General features: G+C 36.8%; 1 long non-coding RNA gene across 1 annotated transcript; it reads left to right on the top strand.

Annotated features, from left to right (window-relative positions):
* The first annotated feature begins 305 nt into the window (after positions 1–305).
* Positions 306–4,286, top strand: LOC121067492. The gene is made up of 5 exons (XR_005818316.1): positions 306–486; positions 751–897; positions 1,005–1,139; positions 1,760–1,869; positions 2,322–4,286. It is a non-coding gene; the product is annotated as an uncharacterized LOC121067492 (long non-coding RNA).
* The last annotated feature ends 6,149 nt before the right edge of the window (positions 4,287–10,435 follow it).

Here is a 10,435-nt window from a genome sequence, read left to right as displayed (position 1 = left end):
GTAAGGTACACAAATATATTTCAGCGATTAAAGGCATGTAATGATTTCAAAGCCAGCTGTATGTTCAATATCCCTGTAGGCAGTGAAAGGCAGGGACAGTGCCTGTAATTCTTCCATGATGGGATCCCACTGTTTAGCCCACTTTGGGGTTGTGTTTCAGTTCACAACTTTCCAAGCCCTTGCAGGCTGAGCAGTCACCCTGCTAGAGACTTTTATGAGTGTATCCAGCTGGTTATATTTGTATCAGTAAATGAATTTATCAAATAACTATTCCCCCCACCCCAAGAAGCAAGTGACACAACACCTTACACCTGTGTGGTAGAATTATTCTCATCTAAATGTCCACAACCATTCTACCTATGGGGAACAGCTCACTCAATTCTCTGGGGTACACCTGGGAAACAAGGCATAGCAGAGCACCAATTGTCACAGGCTAGCAAAATGCCAAGGAGAGAGTTTATGGAATCGCTATGATCAGCTTAAATTGTGCGTTTTCTGCCTTGATGCCTGGTAAAGACATAACTACCGTGTATAGCCTGAAAATGTCATGAAAGAAGACAATTTAAAGCAGGAGCAGGGGACTTCGACTTGCTGAGAGCTAAGGAGGACTTAAGTGATCGTTTAAAGCACAATTTGGTTTTATCCAGAAATAATATGTGGAGAAATTCTTGGCCATGAAGCATATGAGATGAAATCGCAGGCTGTGATCCTGCCATGGGTCTAAATATCGTGTTCTTTATTTTTTCATAGGATCATAGCAGTTAGAATATGAATAAAGTATCGATTCCCAATATGCATAGTATATCAATTTATCAAGATTAAGATGGACTCTCTTATGTCAGGCACTATCTTAGAATTTGAATCAACTTCCTTCTTGGTTCTCCTTCACCCTAGAAGGTAATTTCAGAAGTCATAATCACATCTTAATTATTCTAAACCCTTCCTGTTGTCCAATTTTATTTTATTTTATTTTATATTATTTTATTTTATTTTATTGCTTTCAGGCACAAGAGGCAAGTACGTTCAATTAATTGAACTCTTCAAATAGATTGGATTCAAATGTCCATATTGCATTTTGTGTATTTTGCAACTGCACTTCTCTGCTGGTGTTACAGCAAGGTAGAAACAAATAAAGCTAGGTAACACCTTCTTACCCTTTTAATCCTTTAACGTCTAGCTTACAGAAATAAAACATTGATAAAATAAAGACAACTATACCTCTGAGAGCTTCTTAATAGCATGTCAAGAAATTATGATAAAGAATATTAAGCATATCTCCTGGGATTTTAAGATTAAATAGTCTTTTTTTGCTGAGTATTGCAAATAACGTTGTAGATTAAATTATTTATATGAACATAAGGAAGTAAGAAGTATAATAGTGGATCAGATCAAAGATTAATTTGAATTATTATGTCCAATAATAATGTATGAGAATGACCATTACTGAGTGTTTCAAGAAGAACTTAGGAAGAGAAGGAGAAAGCACTGGTGTTTATCCCAAGTATTTCTGCTGTTATAGATTTGTGATTCAGAGAGTTTCTGAGCCAAAATTGGTTTATTATACAAAAATAACTGTTCTATTTATATATTAGTTTCCAGTTTCCTAGAAGACAGCATGGAAACAGAAAAAAGACTGCATCTAGGCTAGGATCACATATGGTTCATGTATATGCTGTCTGGTTAGGCCAGTTGAGGTGATGCTCCAGCTTCTGTTTATTGTTTGTTTTATTTTTTTTATTTTTTTCCAAATAACTGTTAGGTGATGCCAGTACAAGAAGGACAAGATATTCAGGAGATGAACCTTCTTCATGTTGTTGTGGTTGTGGTTCTGAGATCCAGTCTCAAAAATGATGGGCTGTTTGGATGAAGGTAATAGCAGCAGTACTTTTTTCTTTGTGAGTTCAGCACATCTCAGTTTTGTCTCTTCGTTGTTTTGTTTTGTTTAGTATTACAAGCAACTTAAACGTTTTAAAAAAGCCAAAGAACTTCAACAGTTTAAAATACCCAAAAAATGTTTTTGACATGTTTTAACATTTCAGTTTCAGCCAGAAATAACCAGGAATTCATATTCTGCCTTGAAGCTGCATTTTTCAATGAATAAATAACTTTTATGCCAGTGTAGCCACTATTTAACTTTTTTTCTGTGCTTAATGAAATTAGGACTATTTGGAAGGCCTACGTAATGATATGTGATGTGTGGCAGAGAAACTACTGTTTTCTCATAAGTAAAATAATTACATTACTTCCTAAGACTGGTAGGCATTGATTTATAATTTATCAAAATCTTCACTTTAACTTTGTCAACTTCTACTTTATCACAGGACTACCATGGTCTTCCAGCAGATAAAGGAAATCATGAGCTGGTAATCTTATTATTTATCATTTATAATGGCAATGATACATGTAAGGCAAACAAGGATGCAAAATCTAGTAGAAAAAGGGGTTCATCTTGCAGGTGACTGACCACACAGACTACTTGCTGAACATTTCATACGCAGACAATGAAACATACTTATTCAGAATAAACAGAGATGATTTGGAGAAAAGAAAAAAAAAGAAGAAGAAAAAAAGAGAAAAAAAAAACATGATCAAAGGAATAAGTTTGGCAAATATGTGGATTGCCTTTCAGTTTATTTATAGACCTTGGGTTACTGAGGAACTTAATTAATAATGTATAAAGACAGTTCTGTCATGATAGTCTAAAGAACCTATCACTCAGTTCCATTAGATTTTAAAAATATGTTTATGTCTGTCTTCTTTTAGTGCTTTAAGGATTAAGGATTGATTCTACTTTTTTAATGCAAATGGTTCTTTTGCAATTATTGTATTTTAGCCTGTATGACCTTCATAATATTTTAAATTATATGACTCCTTTTCTTTTGAAAACAACTCAATTTTACATGTGGGAGTTGAACAAAAGGGAAATTATCTAGCTTTTCCATTGACAATATTGTATTTTAATTTTTCTTCAACTTTAAAGTTCATTGGATGCTTACACCTATGAGCACTTAATATTGTCTTGACAAGTTTATTTTTACATTTCTCAGAGTCAAAGGAACTCTGGTAGAGAAGACCACAGTGGTAGGTCTGCCATCATGGGCCTTTTAAATAGACAAAGGTACCCCATAAAATGGGAGAACTCACATCTATCTGAAATTAGCGCATCCTGTTACTGTCAAATTTTTGCTTTTTGAAGAAGGAAACTCTCACAGTATTTTTACTGCTTCATCTTAATGTCTGCTTATACTCTTAATAAATTTTTCACAGTATCAACGTATCCATTAGCTAAATGCATCTTCTTTAGTCAGAAAAGAAGAGTAGAGGTTTTTTGTGATTTACATATTTGTGGCAGAGATCTTTTGTGCAAGAATCAACAGTGCAAAACAAGGAGGGGACAAGCAGAGCCTTCTGTTGAGTTGTGAACTGAAAGTACTGACTTCAGAGAAAGGCTTGCACTCCATTGCTGTCTCCCAGCTAAAAGTGATCATTGCTATCTAGTTTTTGGGAAAAGCAGAAACACTTACATTTTCTTCTGCTAACCATTTTGCTACATGGGAGCAGTCACGTCTTCCTATTTAGGGAAAGAATTTTTTCCCCACATGAACACTTAGAAATAACAGAACTGCCATGTACGTATTTTATCTGCATTAAGTTCTGTGCACTAAATTTGTTTGAATCTGAAGACAATTTAGGGTTAAAGTATTTTACAATACACAAAACAGTTGTCATTATGTGCTGCTCATTACAGACTCATTCTCCCAGCACCACTGGTAGCCTGAGGATGGCAATCCATAGCTTTTCATAATTGTCTGTTTATAGCTGGGCTGAAAGTCATTTTCTCATGGTGTAATTTATGGGCAGTGGCAGGCTCCCCTCTTCCCTGCTTTGAGCAACAGTGCCAACAGCAATATGCCAATCCTTACGCAAAAATCTTTCTGGCTGGAATGTGCTTGTGTTGAAACCATCACAGGAACAAAGCTTCACTGCCAAATCTTTATCGTGTAGCTTCAGCAGATTCTCTCCTGTGAAGAAATCAATCCCCGGGGTGTATTTGTCAGTGGGGAAGAGGAAACAAATAAATAAATAAGATCTGTGTGGCTGTTTAAATAATTCCTCATATCCATAGAAGCAAGCAATGCAACCTGGCACCCAGCAAAGATGTCTTTTTTGTTGGAAAGTTTAATTTGGTTCACAAGATGGGAGTGGGGAAATTTGAGTACACATTTATAAATATATCTGAAGTCTATTTCTAGCACAGCCCAGTGAACTCATTTTTGGGAATAAGGTTAAAGGTCTCTTAGAGATTAATCTACCTAATATTATTATTATGTTTTTGATATTATGAATCATTCCAAAGAAAAGTACTTTACAATAATATTATCTGAGGTCTAGGCAAGGCTACCCAGTAGACTCCATAGCTGTGCTTCAGTTCAGTGGATGCTGGACTGACAGTCCAACAACACATGAACAGTTTCTAAAGTTCTTTCCATGCACTTTTGAATTTATTGTGGAATATTTGCAGTCTGCTGGGTACTCCTTGAAAAGCAGAAAACTTAAGAAGATACAGTGACAGAGAAAGTGAGGTAGGGCAGAGAGGAGGTGGGATGGAGCAGAACAAGATGAAGGTCTAGCAAGAGTGCAAAAGAAGCACCATTATAACACTTATTTCTGATACTCCTCCCACTCACAGTTTTGTTTTTGTTTATGAAGCTGTGAATTTCTATTTCCATTTGCTTCTCTGTATTGCACAGAGAGAATAAAAGTTAGCAGATAGATACTTCCTTCTCACAGACCTACAGACAATTTATTCCAAGCTGGCTAGGCAGATCAAGTGTGTTATAGTGTCTTTGACTGGAAATGAAGGACTGAAAGCTCCAGAGGCACATGGAGCACAGACACAAGACCACTTGCAATATCTATTTGCTTTCACAGTGTCACACTGCAACTTGTAACTGTCGTGTGGGGCAATAGGAATATGCAGCAGGAGACATAGGAGGTTTTGTCCATTCATACTGCCCTTTTGTACTGCTTAGGCCCTGCGTAAAGTACACTGGCACACTGCAGAGATATTGTGCTGTCTTACAGTTCAAATATAGCTCAGCAGAAATGGGTGCTTTCATCTGGATCACGTCCAGAAAGAGACAGGCAGCCTGTCCCAGCACTGGAGATGCATGCATGTTAAGATGCAGCAGTGTGTTAACAAGCATCATCTGCAATTGCTGTTCTATGAAAGGTTTAAAAATGTGAATGCTGCTAGTTCGCGGCATTCTCTCTCTGTGATTACTGCCTGGAAATTTTATCTACTGTCTTGTTCTTCTGAAATCATTGTGTGTAAGATTTTACTGGGGGTGGCCATGGTGGACATTGCCAGAGCTAATTAAAATGTGGGATTAATCGGGGTACTAAATTCTGTTTGTTATGGCATTAATTCATTGGCCATCTCAAGATTTCCAGATGCAGGCAAAATGATTTTTTTCTTCCTATCTGGACTGCCTAATTATCAACAATGCAGAGAGCACAAGTTGACTGTAGCCATCAGAAGAAATAGCAAAACAAGCTTTGCATCAGTGATACTGATGTAAGGGTACGAACACCAGCTGACAAATGGGAGGTGACAAAAAGGTTTGAACCAGCCAGCCCTTGGCTGGTGCTCTTTGCCAGTTTGCAGCAAGCCTCTATTTCGTTTGGAGGCCAAGGCTTGTGTCATCTGTGAATGATGATGTCTCTGTGCAATATTTCTCTGTTGTGGTTTGTAACCTCTAGCATTTATATGAGTTACTGAGTTCCTGCAGGCACAAAAGTAGTAATTCATAAAAAATGTGAATTGTAAGCAATAGTAAACTTCACAATAATATTGCCATTATAATTGAATGATAATCTGGAAGAAAAAAAAATATATGCATTCTGGAGTCTCTGATGTAAATTTGCATGAAATGCCTTACGTAAATTACATACTCTCTCAGCTCTGAGCAACATGTCAAGCCACTATTTATGCTGTTAATACTGAATATTTATACAGAACTGTTTAATTTCAAAATTCTGTACGAAGAATAACTATTTAAGTTGACATGACAAGAAGTATCATATATTTTTGCAAATTTTTAGTTATGTTTCTGGGAAAGCATACTGTCTGTGCTCTCAGCTGACATGAGGGTAACTCTGTTGGATGTCCACATAAATAAATATCATATAAATAAATGTCCATACAAAAAAAAAAAAAAAAATGTCCTCACTAGGAAACAGAGAAACTGGAAAACTGGTCTGTGGCTATGTTACCAGAAATTCCTGTACAGGTAGATTCTTGGTGCAGAGAGTGTCTCCAGCATGTTAAATATCTGTGGTGGGCTTGAGGGAGTGAATTTTCATTTGCGCAATGATGAACAAAGGCTCATGATTGCACACAAAAGACAGGTGTTTTATATATGAGCCAAGGTCTCTATATTCTGGTTTTGGAAGTCTCAGGTGGCCCTATGGTGTTTTTTCTGCCAGCACATTTAATGCTATACATTTCATTGCCTCAGATCTGAGGATTTTGAAGTATTTTATTTTCACATGTTAAGCTATCTTCCTGTATTTTTAAAGCATGCAAATAATTCTTCACTTAGGTGACACAATGAGGGTTTCACTAGTGACATAAAGATGCTGCACAAATATGAGCAAAGATTTATCAAAGTGTGCAAACGTCAGCTGTGCTTGGTTGGAGTGCTAGACAGACTTTTTTTTTTTTTTTAAATACAAGACTTTAGTGTTTTTTTCTCTGTGGATTCTTTACAAGTAGGAAGACTGTATGAGAAACAGGTGCTGTTATGATGTGCACCAGGGGAGAAAATGTGAGTCGACAAATAACCAATTTCATTTCTATTTTAATTTATAATAGATGACACCAACAACCCACGGCTACTCCTTTTGTGCTAACAATTATTCATCTGAATGACATTTGTGAACATACAGAACAATCTGCACAAGAGCAATGAAATCTAAATGCATACAGGTATAAATTAGGATATTTTCATAAGTGAAAACTCACTTAGAAAATTGTTTCATTTAATTTGTTTCTAGAGAATATTTTATCTTTCCTGTTTCACCTTGTCCTGTTTTTACATTCCCTGATGTATTTCCCTCCTGTAGCTATCTCTACTTCTGTTTGTAACAAAAACGCGTGTTGCAACCTGTCTAATTCTGGTAGTTTGCACAGTTCTGAGTTAAATAAGGGTATGGGGTAGTTAAGCTTGTGGACACCTATTCAAAGGTCAGAAAGTCAAGTACCTCTGGTCATCTGATTTGGAGTTATAGTTTTTGAGATGCTTAGTTCTGCAGCCTAGTTCTGGTGAGGCCAAAAAAATAATTGCACAGGTTAATCCGAACATTAAGATTTCTATTACATGTGCTAAAATGTGCCTCTGTGCTCCTGGAAAAAAAAATACACTACATAAAGGTAAAAATAAACCCTACTAAACACTTCAATATGGTAATACAGCAATGAAGTATGTTTCATCTCACCCTGAAAGATAATTACTATTAGGGATGAAAATAAGGTGATCCCCAATTAAATCAACAGAAGTTGTTTGTATGAAGCTCCAGGTTCAAGACAGAGGTCGAATTCAGTGGCACTGCAGTATTTATTCAGCACAAGAACCAATGCCTTTTTTCAGGGCTTGTTTCACCCCAGTTCTTGGAAGCAGCATGTGCCTTCTCCCCTGCCTGGCTGTACTGAACAAAACTTCAGCAGCATAGCCCAACTCTCCACACAGCAAGAAATGAGTCTGAAGATTCCCACGCCTCCAGAATGGGAAGATGCGATAAGTCTTCTGCCTCTTATATCTGTTTTGTTTGTTTGTTTGTTTGTTTGTTTTTAATTTTCATTGTGCATTTTTACTGTGTTCCATGGCTGAAAATCAATAGAGTTTAGACCATGATATTTTAAATGAAATTTATCATGCGTTTTTAATCTTAAAACAATGATTATGGAATTGACATTAAGTACTGACATTTAAAAAATAAAATTGCAAATGGATTCAAATGAAACAAAGCAAAATAGTGGGAAAAATGGGTTTACATACCTAATACTCACTTAATGATTATGTAAGTGTGAGTAACTCAGCCCACATGCATGCTCAACTGACTCATATTAAGTGATCTGTAAACAACATTTACTCTCACTTATATGTCTCTTCTTACTGGAGAAAATGCTATTAGTGCAATAGCCATAAGATAGCTAACTGTTCTTCCGCAAATACTGATTCAGAGATGCCAATGAAACAGGGAGCGGCTGACTTGTTGGTATCTTATTTGGCTTAGGTTTTCTCTTGAAGCAAGTATTTTCTGTTTAGCCTGCCTTGCTCAATGGTCCCAAAATCTTCACCTCACATATTGATCATTGTTGGTTCCTTGATAAAAAGAAAAAGTCACATTGCAGCTAAATGCAAGTCCTGTTTCTATTACTGGTAGTTTTACAGTTTCTGAAACTTAAGCTAAGACTGAGATGTATATCAGTTATATTGTGCAGACAATGATATATATTAGTAGGCAAGACAGTAAAGCACAACTTTCTCCTCTGGTAACCATATGAGTCATCTCAGTTTATTGTTTCTTTCATGATAGCCAAGTGAAATAGCATTAGGGTTAGCTTTGTCTTGAAAGCTAGGATACAAATCCATCTGGATTCAGTTGTTTATAAATCTAGTAAGCAGGAGCAGCTTTGAGAAAAAGAGCCAGGTTCCTACTGTCAACATTTTGTGATCCATCTACCATGAGCAAAGCCCAAGCTGATAAAATCTATTACTGTTTGTAATGCAGCCTGCATTCTCTAAAAGAAAAAAAAAAAAAGAAAAAAAGAGTTCACAAATTACTTTGTTTGATGTGTTTTCTTAAAAATACTTTTTCTGCCCTAAGATAGATTGGCAAGGGATAATATAGGACAAGGATTGTTTGTATTGCTTTGCTTTAATATTCTACTTGGTCTCTAGAAACAGAGGAGCATGTGGCTACAGTGGAATATGTGCATTCGTCATCAAAGACTAATCTCACTCCCCCTCAGGTCAGGAGACACATCTTGAATGTCATCAACAGGAAATGAATCAGATGCCATGTGCACTGTAAAGAAATAGAAGAAAAAAGACCATTAGAAAATTGTTGCCTCCTGAATTTATATTACCAGCCTGGTATGGTTCCACTTGGCTGGGGGGGGGGGGAGGGAGGGGACACACAAGAGGGGAAGGGCACAGGAAACAGGACCAAAATCAGGAAATAAAAAATAAAAATAAAAATAAAAAGTTTAATGTAAGATAAATCTCTCCACCCAAAACAGAAAAGAAAAAAATGAGAAAAAATATTAAGCTTATTGCTAGGAATCGCTAAGTGTTCTGAAAGAACTCCAGGGCATCCAGTTATAGCACATACAGAAAAAAGTCCTGAGCATCTCATAAAGGTTCTGATACAGGTTAGATAAGTGGACAGCAATGTGGATTGAAAACCAGCTTAACAAATGGGTTCAAATGGTTGTGAGCACTAGCACAAAGTGCAGTTGGAGACAAGTCCCTAATGGTGTACAGCAAGGGTTGAGAATGGTGTCAGTACTGTTTAACCTCTTCATTAGTGAGTTGGATGATGGGAAAGACAGAGCACACCCTCAGCAAGTTTGCAGATGATGCAAAACTAAGGAATGGCAGACCTGTGTGTGCTGCCATCCAGAGAGAGATGGAAAAGCTGGAGAACTGGGCAAACAGGACCAGGGAAACTAGCAAGTCCTGTACCTATGTAGAAATAACCCCAGGCACCAGTGCAGGCTGGGGGATGATCATCTGGAAAGCAGGTTGGCAGAGAGCTCAAACTGGAAAGGTCATTCTGACCATGCCCTCAACTACTCTGGTTCTGTCTTCTCTTAGCCAGCATAAACCCTGGAGCAATGTGCTGATGTACTGATACAGATCAAAAGAAAACATATTTTTAATGGTTATTTTTGCTCTAAATCCAGCTCTTTACCTAGCCACACAGAAACCTTGTACAAGGGGAACAGCTTTGATAGACAAGTGGAATAAAAGGGGAGCAGGTGGGATAAGAAACTTATGCTGCATCTGAGTGACTATGTAATTACAGCTCGAATGTGCATGCCAATTGTCAGAGAAAGATTTTGCATGTCATCTGAAAAAAGTGTTATTTTTTACACAAATTATAATATGAAATTGTCTTTTGCTCAGAATTCTTGACAATGATTCTTACTGTAGTACTTCAGTTTGAGTTTTTTCACTAAAAAATGTTTGAAAATCTCTATAGTTTTTCTAAGAGAGAAAGACAAAAGACAAAAGTAAAATGTGCTCACTGTTCTCCTCTATAGACTGAAGACTATTTACTCAGATTTTAAAAAGTTAGCCAAGGGTTAGAGATATTTGACTTTGTGTCTCAGATTATTCACAGACTTTTTTGCATGATTTGAGGC

This window comes from Cygnus olor, chromosome 1 (genome assembly GCF_009769625.2).
Source record: "Cygnus olor isolate bCygOlo1 chromosome 1, bCygOlo1.pri.v2, whole genome shotgun sequence".
Classification (NCBI taxonomy): Eukaryota; Metazoa; Chordata; class Aves; order Anseriformes; family Anatidae; genus Cygnus; species Cygnus olor.
Note: the sequence above shows the minus strand (reverse complement) of the source record. Positions and strands in the feature narration are given on the sequence as shown.